Consider the following 21,528-nt stretch of genomic DNA (forward strand, 5'->3'; position numbering starts at 1 on the left):
TCCAAAAGACCTGCATAGATCATTCTACCAAAACTACCTTCCACAACGTTAGTTATTGTATCTGGTTTTCCATTTTTACTTCCTTCTTGGCATCTAACAAATTGATGCTATCTAGTTTGTTCATATGTTTGCTGTTGATCATGTCTGTGCCTATGAGAAAACAAGTTCCACAGATGCAGGCTGTGAGATGTAAGATGTGGAGCTGGAGTCTAATACTCAGCTTTTAACCTGACAGTCTTCAGTAAAATACTTTGTCCATCTATTGTACATTTCACTTGACAGAAAATGTCCCATCTAATCCTCAGTGTCACAGGTATTTTTGTGCAATCTGAAAGTGGAAACACACTCCAGCAACATATTCTGCTAGAATGATGACACACTTCAGAGAGGCAAGTTAAATTTCATTCTCAACATAAGTTTCAAAGAAATCATACACTCTTTTTGCCAAGTGAAGCAGTTTTACCTGGATTACATTAAATACTACATATTTGATAATATTCATTAATGTCAGTGGAGAGTTGGGAGGAGGAACTCAGAAGCTTGGCAAACACTGATCCACTCATCAATCTGTCTAGTCATGCAATCACATCCTCTAATAAGAGGCCTGTAATTGTCACTCACAATAATGTGACACATTACCACTGATTAGTACAGAAGACAAAGATGTCTCAGGAGCAAAGTGAGACAGAGTTAGCTTTTTCCAGTTTTTGCTTGTCTCAGGCCTCATTAGGTGAGTAACTACAGCCCATTTTTGTGATGCAAGACAATTCCATCATTCACATGTATAGGCATGCTTGAACATACATGCATACACAGGCATCTGCTTTATCAGTTAATATAATACAGAACTTTGCTATCAGTTAAAAACAAAGGTACTGTGCATTATTCTCACAAATTACTGGATAGGTAGATTTATTTGTTATCCTTTCTCGTACTACATAAAAAGTCTTTGTAGACATTGTCATATAGTTAATAAGATTTCTAAGATATTTTACTTTCCAAAAGTCCTCAAATAGGTCCAAATGCAGAAAAGTGTACATGCATGACCCTGCTTCCTCAGATTCGCTGGGTCAGTGGAAAAGAGCGCCTTCTTTTATATGCTACCCTTCTATGCTACAGTATGAGCCCCAATCAAGGCTTGATGAAATGGTTTTCTTGTCCACTCCACTCTTGATTCACATTTAAGGAAGGGTAGGTTGAATAGGTTGCATTAATAAAAGGTGGTAACACTAGGTGCTATTTGCCCTGAAGATTTCCTCACTGACAGAGATCAGCAACAACCGAGAGACAGCAGCAATTGGTGGAGGCCAGCAGCAACTTGCAGTGGTCAGAAAAGAGCACCAGGAGAGCAGCACAGTCTGCTGGGTGAACTTTAGATAGCTGCCAGAGAGTCAGAGTTTCAGCAGCTGAGGAGTTGATAGAAGCGTCTAGGACACTTCTGACACACTAAGGGCTGGCACAGATTGGGAGTCACTGTTACTCAAAGCCAGGGACCACTGACATCATGGGAACAGCACTTTGCTAATGTGCAATTTTGATCTAAATTGAATAAAAGAAGCCTCACCTAATGGGTGATAATATGATCAGCTGTGTATATTAATATTCTTTAGGAAACATTTTTCTCCTTTCTTTACATGATATATATAATCTCTGGTTTATATTAAGAACTGAATAAATATTTATTAAATGACTGTATTGGAGAGTTTAAAATAAGCAATTGTGTAATAATCTACCCATTCACTACTGTTAAATATAAAATTCCTTCTTTTTTCTTACAATCTTCTAAAGAAAATATCCAGGACAATCACTAACATTGCACATGACTGTAGAACCTTGTCATTCTTACTTGTACATGCAAATATTTTCCTAAATGACTACAAATACATCAGTCACTAAAAATGGATAATATATGTTCAGTGTACCTCATGTTCTATAGGAAGAAAGTGGAACTATATTTTAAAATTGTTTCTTCATTAAAAATATCAAAGTATTGTTGGTAAAACAGAAGGAAGTTTTTAATATTAAAACTCAAGATCACTGGAAACTTCAAATAAATGAAAATTACATATAATTTAAAGAGAAGGAAAAATACTAAACCAAAAATTGTTGTTGGCCTAATTTTTAAAACAATATACACTTAATTTCATGATTTTCCATAGTGTCTATCTGAATCCTCTTTGAAAGACAAATACTAGGCCATGATGAAAAAATACTTTTATGATAAAATTAAATGCTAAAATTTGAGTAAATTAGAGTGATTTTTGAAGCAGATACAGTAAAATTCAGTCTTGAAATGCATTTGCTTTTAAGAAATGCACATACCTTAAAATGAGTGAATGCAAGTGTATATTTATATATGGTTAATATTTTAGTGAATGTATTTTTGAATCATTTCAATTTGTTAACCAGAAGTTTCTCTTTAAACCTATAATTACAGCTCCAGGGTCAAAATCAGCAGCTGGAAATTGGATCTTCTGATACCACAGGCAAAATCAAAACAAAATCTGCTTTCTAAAAATATTCCATGAAAAAATACAACCGTATACATATGTACTGCAGTGAAATCAGCATGTTGTGTGTGTGTATGTGTGTATTTTAACCTCCCAGTGAAACAAATGTCTATCAACAAAATTTCTGCATTTAAAAATCCACATTTTAGAATTAAAACAAGTTTGGAATGCAAAAAAAAAAAAACTAGAAGGTAAATCATTTTGAAATGATCTAATGTTCTCAATGGTGCTTTAAAACTGAGTTATTATTTTGTTTGGAAACAAAGGGAACTGTAATGTAAATAAATCCTGAAATTTGTTTCAGGATTTATTGAAACAGCCAGTACTTCCTCAGCCATAAATGGTATTATATTAAATATCTCACCATTCCAATTTTCCTAATTATAAAATACTCATAGAATGTTAAATAACTTAAATCCAGTCATGCGTGTTAGTGAATCAATTACCAATTAAAATGTGTTTAAAGAACTATTTACCCATAAAAAAAACAGAACTAAGAAATTCCAAATGCAGACCGTTCTGCCTCACAGAATTCTACAAAGGGAGAGAACTGTTTTAATACTGGGAAATCACATGAAAGAACAGTCAAATGTACACACATACATAAACACATATATGTATATGTATATATGTGTGTAAACACACATAGCGTGTCAGTTATGTCATTTTTACCAACAAAAGAGGTATTCCCTTATGGAGAACCACCTGGATGACTCTCCTGGAATAAAGAGTAATCATTCTGGCTAAACTTGGCCCTAACTCCATGTATTGATATGTACACAGCCTGCTAGACCATTTCTTTATCCCTTCAATTGACTCTAAGCAATGTAAATAGGGCTGGCTAAGGTGCTGATAGTTAATCTCTGAAACTGTTTCCCTGCCCCTTGACTCACAAAACACATGATTGAGCCCTGGAGATGAAAAGCTACTTGTCAACTGGGATAAGCCTTGAGATAGGAGCCTATGATTTTCTAGGACAGAGAAATTTACACATCCAAACTGAAGCACCAACTCAAAACATTAGATGCTACCTCAATTGTGTTATGGAGATTACTTTTTCTGTATATCCCTCCCTCTGCATACTGCAGAGGTGATCTCAGGCCACCAGTTTAGCCTCATTCACAGCACTCAGGTACTTCTTACCTTTCTAATAGTCACTCATTGTCAAGACTCTCCCTTCTTCAACAGTTAATAAAATTCAGGTTGGGCTCTGGGTTGAAGCTTTTGTTCCAATGAACCACTGTCTGGCTGGACTTAGGACTCCCTTTGTTCCTCCTAACTATAAATATGACTTAAGATCTTTATTCTTTGCGTAGGTTGCACTGGAAGTGGTAATTGGAAGTAACTTGCTAAAATGCCAATAAATTAACTATGGGATTATAAATATAAACTTTTCAGACTATGACGAGGACCAAGAGGAGCTGTCCATATTTCCTTGCCTGTCTAGTCTACACTAGACATTTACCATACTACTTAGTATCTTATCCAACCACCATTTAAACTACATAGGATTTAGCAAGTTAAAAAATAAGTATCAATTAATACATGTGTGAATTAATACATTCAAATACAATACCTGTTATAAGTTTTGTTTCAAAGTACTAATTTTTTTTTAAATAAAAATTCAGCCTTATATGTTTTGGTAAAGAAATGGCATGTTAGTATGCGTGTTTGTTGTAAGTATTGTAAATAAAGATATTTAGCTACAACCTAGTCCACCTCTACAGGTAATTCCTAGGCACACTGTAAGATGAGAAAAATTGCCTAAGAACTGCTAATATTGTCTTTAAATGTCATGTTTTTGAGTTGAGGTATCATTAGGTGAATTAGAAGTTCAAAATGTTTAAAAACTTTAAGCCCTAAGAAGGGCTTGGAAATTCATACCCTGGAAGTCTGATTGAAGGTGAACTCATATGCTACAAAGAGATAAGGGCACTCATGAAAATGTCACAGCCTAAGGCAGTTCCATATGTGTGGAAGCCCAGCGCTCCTCCACACAGTGGGAAGCATAGGTGAGGCTTAGTTTTCCTTAATCTCCTCGAGTCTGCTAAGAACATAAACTCTGGATGTTCTGTATTGGAAAGAAACAGATCTGACCTGGCTGTTTTCAGAAGCTAAAGTCAACTCATTATAATTGGACAGGTAATGTGCTCACTAATCAAAGATATCCTGACTTGCTTTATAACATTCCTTTGTCATTTGAGATTAGAAACCTCCTATAAAGTCTGGAAGAAATGTTCTTGGTTTGTCGATTTCAAAACTCCCAGTTACAAATCGATCTCTATGGCTCAACAACACCCTCCTTAGACTTCCAATGGGTCTCTGAGTTTGAGTACTGTGGTTTATCAGAATAGCCAAGAAGAACTTGTTTCAAAACTGTGTCTTGAGTAACCCAACAGGTGGACCTGATGCATGCAGTCATTAAAGTGAACTAGTTGTCAGTGAAAGATATGTAGCCATGAATTTCATCTGAGGAATACTTGCAGAATGCTCTATCCAAACTTTTAGTTTAGATGGTTAAACTTGATAAACAAGAGAGTATTCTCATTCAGCTCTGGCAGAGTTCTATACATATGGCAGATCTAAAAGTGGTTTCATAAAATTAATGTGTAAATTCAAAATTTTGAAAAAAACAAATGGTATTCACAATTGTCATTTGTCTTTCAGAAGATCAGTTCTGTTATCTTTGCTAACTAAATCAATAATAATAAACAATTTTATTTTGCAAAAACCCATGAAACTACATGAAACATGTACCACTTAGCTCAGAGCTAGTTTCTGTTTGCTAAGTCAGTGAACAATAAAAGGGCAATAAATTTAAAAATTATTTTAATTATTCTTGGCAATTTCTATATGAACTCATTATTAAAATTATATTACTGGGGGCTGGGGATTTAGCGCAGCGACATAAGTGCCTGCTTTGCAAGCGCATGGTCATGAGTTCGATCCTTGGTACCTATAAAAAAAAAATCTACAAAATTGATATTACTGTAGTGGAAAAATCTGTGCCTCATGCCTATTTGATGCTCATACTAAATAGTAGACAGAATTTACCAAACTTTAATTAATTTTGATAAAGTTTTGAAACAAAAGTTTTATGCTTTTAAAACTATACTTTAAAACTATTGTTGAGTTACTATAACAGGAGGCTACTGCTGAATGAATGTGGATGAATATCCAGAATTTCACTAAATTATAAGTTTGCATGGTTCAAAATGAACACAGATTTCTTAGGAGGTAATCTTTTTTATCCTCTTGAATTCTTATTTATAGAGTAAAACAAGTCCCCAATATGGAGCTTTCAGATACGAGATTTGTGTAGAGTGGAATGAGCAAAGTCATGGCGTCCAACCTTGCTTGTTTGCTGCCTTCAGAGCCTCCCTAAGCCATCACAGGCTCTTCCCAGGACTCCCTGACTGAGTGTGCATGTGCTGTAGCAGAGGCGCCTGGTCTGTCTGTCCCTGACAGACTGATTGATCACTTTCTGTGCTCTGACTCTGTCAGTTTTATTTCTGTCTTAGAGCTTTTCACTGCCCATTTCTTATGCCTAGACTATTCTCCCAGAAATCTGCAACAATAACCTCCTGGTATTCTTAAAGTTTTCCTTAAATCTCATTTTCCAAACAAAGTCTAATTGGAATATCCTGTTACCACCAAGACATCTATCCCTGTAGTTTGGTCTCTATTTTTTATTATTATATTCATAATCCTCTAGTATGAAACTATGTTAGTTTCTTGTGCTTTGGGCGTTTTTTTTTTGTTTTGTTTTGTTTCTGTTTTATTTTGTTTTGAGACAGTGTCTCACTGTGTAGGGCAGCCTGGCCACCACTTATGTGTCCATACTGGCCTTGAACTTGGAATGATCTTCCTGCCTCAGTCTCCTGAATACTGGGATTACAGGCATGTGCTACTATGCTCTATTAGTTACTTATTATGTGTTAGTTTTGTCTTTCCCCATCTTCTAGGATGTAATTCTATCAGGATATAGATATTAGTATTTATAATTCACAGATGAATTCCAAATAATTGGAATAGTAACAGACACAAAGTAGGTGCTCAATAAACATTTAACTGAACTAAACTGCACTGATCTACAAAGTCAGGAGAAATAGAATTCATGGCTCTCAACATGGTACTTTAAAAATTAATGTCATGTAACATATCTAGAACCAGAAATACGTAACATTTAGAGTTTCTTACTAATTAGCAATTGTACGATGTCTGCAACTGAATAATTCAATAGAAGACCAGGCTACTGACAACATAATAACAAGAACTTGTTTATACGAAAGGGTTGCCTGTCTGGCAGGTGAATATAATTCAAGCAACATCTTCAGAGATCTACTGTTTCTGCCCTTGAACCCTGGCCATTACCACAGCACATGATGCTATTATATAATAAACCAATTAATTATTCCCACTCAGAGTTTAAAATTTTAGGCCTTAAAATAGTCAACAAGACTTTGTACAGTTTGGTATACTTTTATATCTCCACCTTAATTTCTTCTCTTTCTGGCTCACTTACCTTCATTCATCGTGGTCTATTTACTGTTTCTCCAAAATAAATAAATAAATAAAATTTAAAAAATAAAAACAGGCTTCTCCCTCAGAGATCTCTCATTTGCTTTTGGCTCCGCCTAGATCACTCTCCCTCCAGAAGCCTTTATGGCTCACCCATTACTTCCTGAACATCTTTACTCAAGTGCCATCTACTCATGGACACTTCTCTTGCCATCATATTCAAAGTGAAATTCCATTTCATTGATGCTTCACATTCATTTGTTCCTTAACTTGGCAATATAGCTTTAATATAGCATCTTTATCTCATTATCTTATTGAATGTCCAATATATTTTGCCCTATTGTTTTGTTTTTCTCCTTTGTTTCTCTGGAGTATAAACCCATAAAAGCAGCATCTCTCTTGTGCTTTCTACTCTATTCCCAGCATCTAGAACAGTGCCTAGCAAAAATTATATGTTCAAAATCTTTTGGTGAATAAATGACTGAATGCATAGATATATACACATTGAGAATGGAGTTCTCATTTCAAAAGTGTCCCTTGATAGCCACGAAGAACTTGAAATCTGACTCATGTCTTTTGTCAGAATATGAAGCTATAATAAGGTAAATGCCCTTTTTCTGAGCTCAGTCCTTCCACTTGCCAACTGAATCAATAAAATAAATCATTTATACTGTCCCCTCTCTCTGAAGACATTTCACAAATGTACAGATGTGTGCAATGTTGGAGATTAAAGAGACTTCAATGATGGGCCAAGGTTATCTCCTTCACTTCAGAAATGATGAGTAAATAATAGATCTAAAGCCAATTATCAAGTTTCTCCAGCACTAGAACTAAGGAGCTCCTACTAGTGCAGGGATCTTGCTGTCAGCTCACTCTTGGACTTGATATTGCACAAAAAGAAAACAGAAATTATACTCAGTAACAGAGTTCCTCAATGCATATAACATAATGTAGGAAAAGCCGGCCCAAAGGTATTGTTTCCTGACATGTGAAATGCTCTTTCCTATATTTCTGTGTGACTGATTTCTCAAATCCAATTGAGATATACTTAAAATATCATTTTTTGACAAATCTGATTAACAGGACAATAGCTAATCAGGCTACTATTTAACTCGTTGATGATTTTATTCATTAGATGAGCAAGCTAATTCGTATTTCATAACTTGACCATAAAGATCACTGAAATCAAAATGGTCACATTTCTACTAAGAAAATTTGCTTTTTTGAAAACTTTCCATAGAGACTTTGACATGAAAATAAATAATTGTTTAATTCAAAAGTTACTCACTCTATGCGGTGTAGTATCATGCAGCGTGTAGTTGGTAGTTTCCTCACTGAAAGACAGCATCTCTCACAAAGCTCTAGAGCACTAACTAAATGAACTGGTTACCAGGAGCATCTAAGCTAAATGTGCTTCAGTTCCAGGGTAGACAGAAATACTTGATTTTCATTATTTATGTTAAATAATTGCAACTCCTCTCAGGTGAGTTTTAATGCAATACAGTTTCTCTAATGGATCTTCTTTCAGCAAAAGTCCTCATTACTGCTAAAGTACTTTTATGTCCCAATTCATAATGACAACAAGGACTATCAAAGTGTTTCTAGGCAAGAAGAAGAAAGATCATCATGCCTTTGCTACAGAAATTGGAAACATTAAGTATGTTTAAAACAGGCTTAGCTATTAGATAACATTTACTGAAACCACTATTCCTCATGTGTCTTCAAACACTTCCTACTGTGGTGCTGTAAACTGTGTAAGTCTGCTATAAGTGTTTTTTGTTGGCATGCAGTTATAGGGGACAGAAAAAAATGGATCATACAATCATATAACAAGATATCAGTAGTCTGTAATGATATGCCAATCTTCAAAGGTTGTGTTTAACTTTAATCAGTTTAACATCTTGTGTTTCTTTAACAACAATCTCAAAAATCCTTAGGGTAACTTGAGCATATGTTTATAAAGGACGTCAAGGTTTCCTCTGAAACTATAAAGTATATGAACTGAAAAGAGATGTGACTGCTAAAGCAGACAACATTTACTCGGCCATCAAAATACAGAGAACAAAGGAAGCGAACTATTTATACGACCAAAATAATACCATTGTACTCAGTCAATTTTGGGTTGACACTTTGCAAAATGGAAATTCATTGCTCCTTACTAAAAAATGACCACACATTTCACCAATGTTATTTCACCAATAAAAAGCGAAGACTGTTAACAAAAGCACAGGACTTGTGTAAGTAGGAGAGATTTTTAAGATTCCCCACGTCACAGGAGCATGAACAGAATCTAACTAAGCGCTCGTTCTCAGTGAAATCTCAGAGGAAAACTCAGAAAACAAGCAAAACACATATATTTTTAAAACCAAATCATGTAAAGGAAGACTGAGAAACTAGGAATATTTTAGAGAAAATAAATGGCTAAAATGTGAGTTTCTTCAATGTTTACAACAGTGGTTTACTGCCTGCATTTGGAATTAGATTTTATTTTCCATGGTCCCAAATAATAGAATTAACACAATGAGTAAATAAAGTATATCAATATATTTCAGTTAATATTGGTTTCTTTAGTGCAGGCAAGTTTATTCAAGAGAGCTTGGGCTCCTTATCCAAGAAACGGCGTTGAAGTCACCAAAGGTATTCAAACATACCTGCTTTCTGAATTCACAAATTAATGCTAGCCTTGCTACATCAAAATCACTTGGAGCATTTTAAAATGCTATTGCCTGGTCAACCCCTAAAGATGAGTCTCAGAAATGTGTAGCTACTAAAATGTCTGATAACGGAATATTGTCTTCATTTATGGTTATAAATATGTGACCTGAAAGATTTTAAGTGGCAAAAGGCTACATACAATATAAGAAACTTGAAGAATTCTCCTAAACTCAGGTCTTCTCAACCAGGCTGAACAGTCCCTCTCCCTTTGGACCCTGGCTGGATATGCTGATGGACCATGTTGAAAATGCTGTCTTTTATTGTCTTTTATCTCATTCTACAAACAAATTCAGACTTTCCCAAGAATCATCACCTTGGAAAGATGACCTTACTTTGTCAATTCACATAAATAATTAACCACAAAAATCAGATACAATACAGTATTAGAATATGCAAAAGGCTTTTTGAAGATTCAATCAAAGGGAAAAGGATTCTTTAAATGCTTGAAATTTGAAATGTTTCTTCCTCAACACTTAAACATAAGAATAAAAAGTGTTCTAAGATATGGCTAGTTACTGAGATAAAAATATATGCCTTTCAGGATAAATGTCCTTTTCTAAAAATTGTACTATTTGGTTTAAAATTCTGGTATATTTTATGAAGACAGAAATGACTTGTACCATAGAAAATTTCAGTATCCTTTTGTTTTCTGTCTTTGAGAGGTTCAAAACTAATTCATTCGATATAACTATCATGCTAATTTTGTTTTATGGTTTGTATTTATAATGCCCTATTCTATGCACTAGAAATATGGGAAAGAGAAAACCTAACACTGTTATCTAAGAAAGGAAATAAAAGTATCCCAAGTGAAATCCCCTGGAAAAGTTGTCATGAGTTCAGATTTGAGGGTTCTCTTACTGAAGAGTGAAATGTGTTACTAGATGGGGAGCAGGCTGATGTTCCAGGTATTAGGGTCACCTAATAGCAGAGTAAAGCGGCATTTTTGCTTTGGCAGAACAGGAGGACTTATTTTCTCAGGTGTAGGCAAACATACAATCCTATCTCAGTGCCCTTACTGCTCCTGCAGTGCCTTCCTAACACCATACCCATGTGATAAATGACTTTTCCTTTCTTCCGTGGAAAAATAGATGACCTAGGCCAGAATGAATGGGAAAAACTATGTCTGCTATTGTGCTAAGCCACTGAATACAAATCAACTGCAATCCAGTGGAAAAACTTTGTAATAGTAGTTAAAAATGATATCTTTAGTAAATGTTTTAGGTAGTTACAGTCGTCAATCTATTTTGTTACTCATATGCTCATTAAAATCCAAAAGTAAGGGCTGTTCCTGTCTGGTAGCTGCCATATTTGCCAAGGGGGCCACGCAGGTGACAAGGGAGGCTGAGGCAGTGGAAATGGTGGTGGAGGTCGGCTCAGCCCAGCAGTTTGTGGAGCATCTGGGCCTCAAAGCCAGGTCCCCCCTCGTGGTCCAATTCTGGATGCTGTGGACTCCACAGAGCATGCAAATGTGTGATGTAATAGCCGAGACAGCTAAAAGAACACCCTCACTTTCCATTTGTGAAATTGGAAGCTGAAATGGTTCCTGAAATATCTGAAAAATATGAAATTAGATAGTTCCTTTCTACTTTTGAAGAATATTTTTTCGAAAATTGACCAGTTAGATGATTCACATGCCCTGGAGTTGACCCAAAAGTTCGGCCGCATGCTTCCAGCAGTTCCTTCCCACCCAGCTGATGAGCATCTTAAAGATTCTAACCCTCACCTGAAGAAGTTAATGCAGTCTACTCCCTGCATGTTGTTCATGAAAGGAGCTCCTCAAAAATCATGCTATAATTTCAGCAAGCAGATGGTAGAAATTCTTCACAAATGTAATACTCAGTTGAGCAGGGTTGATGTTTTCTCAGGTGAAGAAGTCGGACAGGGGCTAAAAGCTCATTCCAGTTGTCCCAGCTGTCTTCTGGGAAATGTTTCTAGGACTCATAGGAGGATTTGATACAGTTAAGGAGGTCAAAGCATCTCAAGAACTAGACACAATTTTTCCCAAAGCTGCCAAATTAGAAAAAAGACTCAAAGTGATGACAAAGAAAGCTTCAGAGGCTCCTTATGAAAGGAAACAAATAAGAAGCGAAATGAAGATTAAGCAAAAAAATTTTGGACATGTTAAACAATGCCAGTGCTGAATTTGAGACATTTGATGTATTGGAAGATGAAGAAGTTGAGCAAGAGTTAAAAGTGGCCAACTGGCCAAAATACCCTCAGCCCTATGAGAAAGGGGAGCTCATTGCGGGGCTGGATATTGTTAAGGAACGGAAAGAAAACGATAAATTGATACCTATACTGAGAAGAGAAAGTTAAAAATATTAAATGCGGTGTCCAACTTGCTAGACATTTAATTACAGAAGAGTGGTTTGTGAGTTGGTCCTCAGAAATAGACTAGAAATAGAAAAATGTTCTTCTACAGTTTGGTTTTGTGTGCTTCACAAGGTTATACTGAATAAATGTATGGTACATTCTTTCCAGCAAAAATACAATAAGCATCTTAATTCAGTTTAAAATTCCAAAGGTAAATTTCAAGACAATTTGTGAAAATCTTAGGAGAAAGAGATATTTGAATTTTTTATTCACTTCATGGATTTTTTGCTATTTGTCTACTGTTTATTCCATGTTTATGTGCTATTTCTTTCTAGTAGAAAGCTTTCCAAAGTATAACTCTTTACAACTTTCTCATTATTTTATCGTCTGGGCCTGTGTTTGAAGTCTTCCATATGTCACATTAGAGGAATGTGGCTTTGGTCAACATTTGTCTGAAACATGGACGGATATTCTTGAAAGAAATACTGATTTTTCATTCATTGGTGTGTTGACCAGCCGAAAAATTTGGGGCTTGTTTCTAATTCCACTTAAATATAAATTTACATTTAAAATGAATGGAAAATAGTCACAGTCATATTTCCCATTGAATTTGCAATGGGAACTTTGAGATTTTATCAGAAATTGCAAGGGCAGAGATATTTTTTCAGAATATTTTTCTGTTTGGATTTATTGCCACTATAAAAAAGTTCAGGGATAATTTCCATTATATATTATAATTGTTATGGTTTATACACTGTGTCAACTTGAGAAGTCTAGAAGCTTAACTAAGTGACTCAGCAGCTCCATGTCCTGGGGTGCAGAGAACAAGCAGTTACCTCTCTAGGATACTGTTCACTGTGTCAATTTGAGAAGGTCAGAACTTTAAGTGAATCAGCAGCGGGCTAGGGTCCCTAGCTTGCAACATCCTTAACCCATGCAAGAGGAGGGCAGGCAAATGGTATGATCCCTACACCCACCCCGGCAAGCAGCCTGCATACAATAAACGCAAATGAGAAGGGACTGATTGCTGGGCTTTGGAGGAGCTCCAGTCTGTGCCTTCAGCTTGGACCTCATCTCCTGGCTTCTGGCACAGACTGTGCGGCTTCTGCTGGGACTCCTCAGCCTTCCCATCATAGATTATCAGTGTTCCATCGCAGATCCATGGGCCTCCTGATATGGACTTCCACACCCTTATTCAAATTTGTGGTTGACTATTGTAAGATAAACTTGCCATTTCTTATACAATTGTATATCTTGTGTTATATTTGTTTCTCTAGTAAACCCTGACTGATACAATAATTAAACATTATGACTTTAAAAAAATCAATACTATAGCAAAAAGGCAAATAAATCAGGCATTATTTCTCTTAATTTCACCTGTCAAATGAAGACTTATATAAAATATCTAATTTGAGAATAGTATAACCTGCTTTATTTTGTTATCAATAACAATAATATAGCAGCTTCAGCAGACACTGAACTATTATATGTGGAGTCTAACTAATTCTGTTATGAACCCATTTTAACAATGAGTCAGTCCAAGGAGTAAATTGAGCAATATCATACAGTGGGACAGTTAAAGTTAAGATGTAATTCCAATTGGCTGAATCCATTCTTGACTACATCATGATCCCTTGGCTTACAGAGAAATCGTGTATATCTGTTAATAGAAATTTACCATAATAAATTGCTTATTGAAATGATTTTACAAAAACACTTTATGAGTAAACAAAGAACGGTTTTTCAGGTTTAAATTCCTATTCTTAATTCTTTAATTTGCTTGTTATTAGTATGAAATTGTTGGACCTCCTGTAGACCAGAAGGTAGATACCCTGGCTCCTGATGTCAAAAGGCTGGGGAATAACCTAGTCTGTAAGTACCTTCCTGCCTTAGACAAGTTCTTTGGAACTTTTATTCTTATCACTGAGATGAAATTTGTCGCTCCTAACCTACAGCCACTCTGAATATTGAGCTTTCAGTTTTTTGTGTTACCTATTTCAGTGGTCAAGCATCAGAAAAATTCTATAGTGTCTTTTTCTTCAAGATTAATGGTTTTGAGATACATTCACATACCACAGACTAACTATGAATATAGCTTCAAAGCAATCAAGGTGTTTCCCTAAGTTCCTACCAATGAATACCTTTTGTACTCTGTGATGTACAGCTGCAGTCCACAGTGTAGACAGCCTTTCCAGAACATTTCTCATGAATGGGCAGAAGGAACAGACCACTTCATGTTTTCAATCACTGTGTATCTTTCTTCTTAATTTTGAAAGGAATCTTCTACCACTCAAGGAAATGAGAGTAAAAGAGAAAATTTACTAGGTCTATTGGAGAGTCCATTGAAAGTGAAGTTGAGAAGGGACTTTAATCATTTTTCCATCATTGAAAACCAATGTATTTTTCATCAACACGAAGGGGCCCACTTTTCAGAGAGGCAGAACTATCTTGAGAGTGAAACAAGGCAGCCAGAGAGATCCTTGTACATGAAAAGATAGCAACTGACCACAGAATTGTGATTTCCCTTCCCAAGGGAATAATCTCATTACTTTTTTCTTATTTATTTTCTCACAATTACCAACGATGGCTCCTATTTCATTCTGTTCCATGCTTCTGACTCTGTAGTTTAGGTTGCAGGACTAAGGCACAGGCATTATGTATTCCATTTGCCTCATTATACATGTCAGTCTCTGGATGAAAAGGACACTCAGAAGCCTCTGTATTCCTTATTGTACAGAAACATCTAATAAACTGAGTACTTCCCTGGTTCACGGGCCCATTCTCAGTAAACAAACTTACTATGTAAGAAAATCTAATAATCATGCAGGATAATCAGAACTGATTGTGATCTTTGAATTTGAGCACAACTACTCCAAAGCTTTGGATTTTACCTTTATAGAGAAATCTTTATAAAATATCTGAGTTTGCTGTATCTGTTAGAAAATGAAGTAGAAGGTCACTTTAAGGCACAATACTTCTTTGAAATTCAAAGGATTCTGTAAAGCTAGAAAAAAATTATACAAAGGTAACTATTCAGAAAGTGGAGGAAATTGGGCCAGATACCTCTGACTAGAGTGACACTGTAAATACATAGCTTAAAAATATATTACTAATGTATCTTTTTAATACATGAACTAGGGGCTGGGGATTTAGTTCAGCGGCATAAGCACCTGCCTTGCAAGCAGGCAGTCGTGAGTTTGATCCCCAGGACCGATAAAAAGGAAAAAAAAAAAAAATACATGAACTAAAATACCCCCAGAAGACTACTGTGTTCACTCATAAATCAAACTAAAAGTCAGTATATATCTGTAATACTTAAAAATACTCAAAAACAAAAGGAGAGCAAAGAAAACTGAAGAAAAAGATTTTGAGTTCTACTTAACTTCAGTTTTCCTTGTTTGGATTTATATTCTCAAAAAATTCTACTTCTTAAGCAAACCACCAGTAATAGCCTAAATGGCTCATTAATGCTAAAACCAACTTGTACTTTGTCAAGCATCTAAAAACATGTATCTTAGTCAAACTCTTTGGGGATGAATTCCTTAAACCGAGCAACAAAGAAAACATAACAACAGATCACTACCCATTCCACAGCCTCAATGCTGAAGGTCAGCATTTTCATCTAAAGGAAAGAAGTGCAATGTGGTCAAACTGCCAAGTGATTGCATCAAAACTGTGGATCCATCATGATATGATTTGTGCCCTGACGTCCCTCAAAGCCTCATGTAGTCATGGGGTTTTTTCTTTGGATGTGTCTGAATCTAAAGTCAGTGACTTGTAGTGCAATGCTGAGATTAATGATCCTGGGATTGAGGGCGAGTTATTGCTGTATTTGTCCACTGATTGGAATGGCGCCATCCTAATCCCGATAGACTAGATACAATATGAGAGGTAGAAAAAGACTTGTCTCCTCCTCTTGTTGCTTTGTTGTCTTCTGTCTCCCATGAACTGTTGCCCTTCTGCCATGTGCCATCCTGCCTTGGAGCCAGCCGATTATGGACTGAAATCTCTATAAACTGTGAGCTAAATTAACCTTTCCTCCTTTAACTCTGGTTATGGGGTATCAGCAATGCAAAAAGTAAGAAATACCTATACCAAACCTTCCATCTCAGGGAGCTCTTGGTGGTCCCTGTAAGAAGTATTTTCTCTCAATGAAATTCACAGTGATTCAAGATGCTCTTAATACGTGGTCTTGTTTTGTAGAGGAAAAAGCAGATTTGGAGGAAATGTATTATTTTCATGTATATCTGGTGTCACTTTACTTATATTGAGATAGGGATATTAGCTAAAAAATAAAAAAAGGGCCTCTTAAATCATCTCTCAATTTACTCTAAGTTATAGATTTTTAAATCTTGGATTGAGATAGAGAATTTATGCCTACAACTGGAGAGAGACCTTTGAAATGAGTTGATGGATGGTAAAGTGGGATAGTGATAGGGCATCTCTCACATTTCTCTACTTGTGAGAAGTTAGCATGGAGAGGCTGTGGAAAAGAGACACTATCTCACTGAGGTGCTGCTTATTGGATAGGCCTGAAAATATAGGGGTTACTCTTTTTGGTTATAGTTTGATGACACAAGTAAGACATTGTCTATATTTATGGGATACCAACTCAGATTAATGGTCTCAGAATATACTCACTCATCCTAAATCAGCTGAATACAGTTTGTTCTAAGCAATATAATTCTATGAACATACTGCATGGATTCATTTCAAATGGAAATGTAAGGACTCTAAAACTCAATTATCAGTTTAAATACTCTGATTCTGAAATGAAAAATGATAAGAAGTCTTTCATTCCAAAATATTTGTCTTATTTATAAAATATGACAGTGTTAATGATTCCTTGATTTATTGTGCCTGTTATTCAAGTCTGTGACTGCTTAAATAATTCGGCAATTGACTTTTGAGTACTTACTATATTCCACTGTCTTATCCTTGGGGATCTGACAGTGAACAAGAAGACCAAGAATTCAGTGCTAACTTTCATACTTTACTGATTAAGAAAGTTATATAAAATACAAAACATAAATATTTATAGCACTTTAATAAAGACAAAGTAATTAACTGGATGGAAGTTTTCTGAGAAGGACTAAGACCTTTGAATTTGTCCCTGATGACATTCCTGACATTGATCTCAAAAAAGAAATGAGTGAAAAGCCTCACTGAATAGGAATAATTTCACAATAAGTGATGAAATGGGACATGATGACAGAATGACGACCATACTAATAAACTCATTCAAAAAAGTATTCTGTAAAAAAAAAAAAAAAAAAAAAAAAAAAAAAAAATCTAGGAAAAGGGCAGTACCTGGAGGGCACAGTCTACCGAGAGTTATTTTTTAATGGAAGCTATAACAATATTTTTAGATTGATGAAAATGATGTAATATTTCATGGAAGAAATGAGCAAGCAAAGAGAGAAATGAGCCTGGTTGATAAGACAAGACAGGAAACAACGCATATTTTAGATAGAGGCAAAGAGTCACCTAGGTAACAGGAGGAGAGTGGAGATGTTCAGTGTAGAAACAGGTAAGTTGGCAGATTTGATGTTGAAGGAATGGGTGCAGACTTTCCTGATTGCTTCCTTTTTCTTGGCATTTAGGATATGAACACAGAAAATAAGTAAGAGAACATAAGAAAGGCTACTAAAGTTTAGAAAAGGTAAAAGAAAGGATAAGATAATCTTCTCACATAGTAAGACAGTGAATTTACCAGGCAAGCAGTGGGCTTGCAGATTCAGGTCCCGCTAGTGGGGATTTTTCTACAGGTGAGATCACCAGTTTTGATGAAGACACAGAGAAGATGGAGAACAAGATGATTCACTAATGAAGGAAATTCATCAGGAAGGTTTCAGATTGTTTTCTAGCTTTTTAGCTCCATGTCCTAACTTCCACTTTCCTGTACCTCGGGTGCAAGACCTGAATGGGAACAGTTGTTGATTACTCTTGTGTCTTAGCTAAGATGCTGACATTAGACTTAAGAGAGTGGACCACTTTTCTTCTACAGTTGCTGACTCTCCTGATGTGGCTACTGATTCCATCTGAATGTAACATGGCATCTGGATATACAATTACTGGACAATCCAAGGTTGAGCACATCAAGTTGATGTACAATCCTTGCTATTTGATTTTGCTGCCTATCCAAACAGCCTACATTATACTGTAGAATTTTCTGTGACTTTGAAAGCATTCTTGGAATTTAAACATTTTGTGAAAAATATGAATGTGTGGCTTACAAAAATACTGAAAACATTTATGTGTCTGACTTAGCATTCTACCTAAAGGAATGACTCTCTGCTTAAATACAATGTCAGGAAAAGTGTTTGTAGATGTTTTTATTTAGGTATTCATGTTCATACACATTATGCAAAGACATTTTCATTTTTTTCTATGAAAGAACATCATCATTGTCATCATTCTTAAAGTGCTTGTGGTTTATCCATTCATGGAGCTCACGAAATGCAATCACCACAAGTACCTCCTGATAACATTTCAAATATCAAATGCATGGGAGGAACTGCTATGTAAGTATCTTTTCACAATGGAATGTCAAGTGGGGAGAGTGGAACCAAGTAATATGTCCACATGCAAACAAATACTTACCCAGTAATCACACTCATGCTCATATTTGTCACGTAACCTGAAAGTTCATAAGTTAATCTCCTCTAAAAGAGGAAAATGAGGTTTACTCAAAAACATCTTTTTCAAAGATAAAAAGGTATGCAATTATCTCAGGCTAACTACCTCACACTGAGGTAGAACCAAAAAAAAAAAAATTGAAAAGAGACAAAAACCATAATTTTAAAATTGGGTTTCACAACACAGCGTTTACCCAATGTCACAATGCGGTTCTCTCTTCCAGGAAACTCACTCAAAAATAAAAATACAATTCCTATGGTTTTGAAAACACATTAAGCCTGTGAGCTTATGAAGTGAGGTCTTTGCTTTTTACCTGTAAACTAAGTCTGTGTTTTTTCTCCCACAGGCCTCCGTCACTGAGGCAGTGACACTCCTAAGGAACAGCGTCTCTCTCAGCTTTCAAGTCCTGTACATGTTTTGCATTCTAACCTAGTGTCCAAAAGCAATAATCAAACAAAGGGAAAAAACATCTGAGATCATCAGTTTAATGACAACCTCACAACTGTAAGAAAACCTCTCGTCCCAATGCGCCTCTTTCTTGAGGACTTGTACTCTCTTCTCTTTACATATACACTTTTTAAATGCTACCAAGTAAATCTCTATATCCCTGTCCCTGGCTAATATGTCTTAATATGACTGTAGTCAGAGAACTACAACTTAATCCTGTGTGTGTTTTGTGGAAGTGGCAAATTGAGGAAGATCTCCATTTTTATTTTTTAAGGACCTCTTCTAATATTGCCCAGTGATAGATCAACATGGTCATGTTTAAGTTTCTAGAGGTAAAGTCAACATGAATCTTATTGCTTTTTGTAGACATCATGAGATGCACATATAATAAACTTAGAATAACCAGATGTATAATTTTGGACTAATTCATAATATTTATTTGATCCTCATCTAGACAAAGAAATGGCAGACACTAAAAGCTTAGGAAAAGAAATGGGGCACAGATTTTAAAATTGAGGAAAGGACAACAATTTATTTTTCCTTAGAAAACTGGGCAAAAACTTAGACTTTTCTTCAGAGGGAGTGAATTGCAGGATATAAAAAGGGAAGTCAATTTGTGGTGAGTAAAATTGTTAGTGCTGTTCTCATCTTGGTTTCTTTGCTTCTAACTCAATACCATAGTTCTTACTGGCACTTATATGAATTTTACATAATGCAGACCAGCACTTGGTCATGTTATGTTAATATAAGTGTTATCTACATTAAATATATTTTGGTATAAAGATTGTAAACTTCTCTGGGGTTGAGAATCATGTCTCCTATCTCTTTTGTAACTTACCTCCCATGTTGTAACATATGCCTAAGTTATTTCTGTAACTTAGCTGTATATGTCACAAACATCTAATTCTGTATGTTAATTTATTTGGGAATTATGTGAACATTTGAGTGGTGAACAATCTTATCAAATGATGAAAATATCTACCCATCTTTTTATACCTTCTCTCAAAACAACAAACAAAACACTGTTATCAAGCAGACAATCCTTTATCACACAAACTGGCTAGAATGCCACTTAATCTTTTCAGTGGGATGTGGCATTCATTTCAGCAGATTGTGCCCTGAATGTTCTAGACATCCAGGTATGTTGTCAGTACATAAAGAGCTGTAATATGTAGACACTTTACGGTAACATGGCAAGATAACAGAACCCTAACTACTAACAAAATAAACACAGAGTTGATCACTGATCCAATAATCTTTCCTCTCTACTGTCACAGGTTTCTTGTCTCATTTATCTTCTAGCATCTCAGTGTAGCCATTCTCATGTGTCAACACACTGAACACTATAAAGCTATGAGTGGCACTCACAGTTGATTCATTTTATACGTGATTCTATCAAGATGTTTTCGATTTGATACTTACATTTTCTCTACTCTCTTCTTTTTTCATATCAGTTACTAACATAATTAAGAATTCTAATTATCCTATTTCCTTCAGCAACAGGAAACTGGCTGAGGTAGAAAAGTATTATCACTATTTCCTCAGCACAATGTCAGGCAACATTTCACACATTCCCATGACATTCAAAAACCATTAATTACATAACAACCTACTTAGTAGAGTATGGAAAACAATCCAAAAGTTGCTTTAATTTGATTCCCTTCTTATCAATGGGTTTGCTGTTCTCCACTCAACCCCACTTGAGATCAACACAATGAAGTGTTGAGGGACCATACTACCTGGGTAAGGTTTGCTTTTTTTTTTTTTTATCAGATCCATTGAGCCCTTGCCATCATTTCTGTAATAGTCTCCATTGGGTAGAGTAGTTTCTGAACAGTTGGTTGTAAGAAAATAAAAATTTTATTCATCCATTCAAAACATTTGCACATATAACACACCAAATGGTTTGGTTCTGAATGAGCTCAGGTACTTGCAAATGAACATGTATAACTTGTGATTCAAATCCTTGAGGAGAATCTAGTGTAGTCATAAACAAAAGCTTCATAGACCAGGAAAGTACCCAACTGGTGGCTTAAACAATAAAGACGGTAAGTAAACATTACCCAGATGCAGCTGGCTATATGAAAGAAGGCTTCTTAGAAGTACTGCTATCTGAAAAAGGCTTTGAATAATAGGATTTTTTTTTTTTTGCAGCGATACTAGGGTTTTCAAGTAAAAGGAATAGAAAGCCTAGGGGCTGGAGATACATTTCGGTAGCCTGCCTTGCAAGTATAGGTGGTGAGTTTGGTCCCTGGTACCAAACAATAAAAAGTAAAAGGAGAAATAATAAACCATGATTAAAAAAATGCATCTGTGAACATTAAGTAATATATTGCAGGCAGATTTTTCCTATAACTAAAGTTATGCAGATATAGAAAAGAAA

The 21,528-nt window shown here is 35.6% G+C and overlaps 1 protein-coding gene and 1 pseudogene across 5 annotated transcripts in view; one reads left to right on the forward strand and one right to left on the reverse strand.

The window, feature by feature from the left end:
* Dcc (DCC netrin 1 receptor) overlaps positions 1 to 21,528 on the reverse strand; it is a 1,081,241-nt gene that overhangs the window by 641,145 nt on the left and 418,568 nt on the right. The window lies entirely within an intron of this gene.
* On the forward strand, positions 11,102 to 12,062 carry LOC106028554 (glutaredoxin-3-like; annotated as a pseudogene).

This window comes from Cavia porcellus, unplaced genomic scaffold, assembly GCF_034190915.1.
Source record: "Cavia porcellus strain 051 isolate PalLab524CR breed Dunkin Hartley unplaced genomic scaffold, mCavPor4.1 scaffold_20, whole genome shotgun sequence".
Taxonomy (NCBI): domain Eukaryota; kingdom Metazoa; phylum Chordata; class Mammalia; order Rodentia; family Caviidae; genus Cavia; species Cavia porcellus.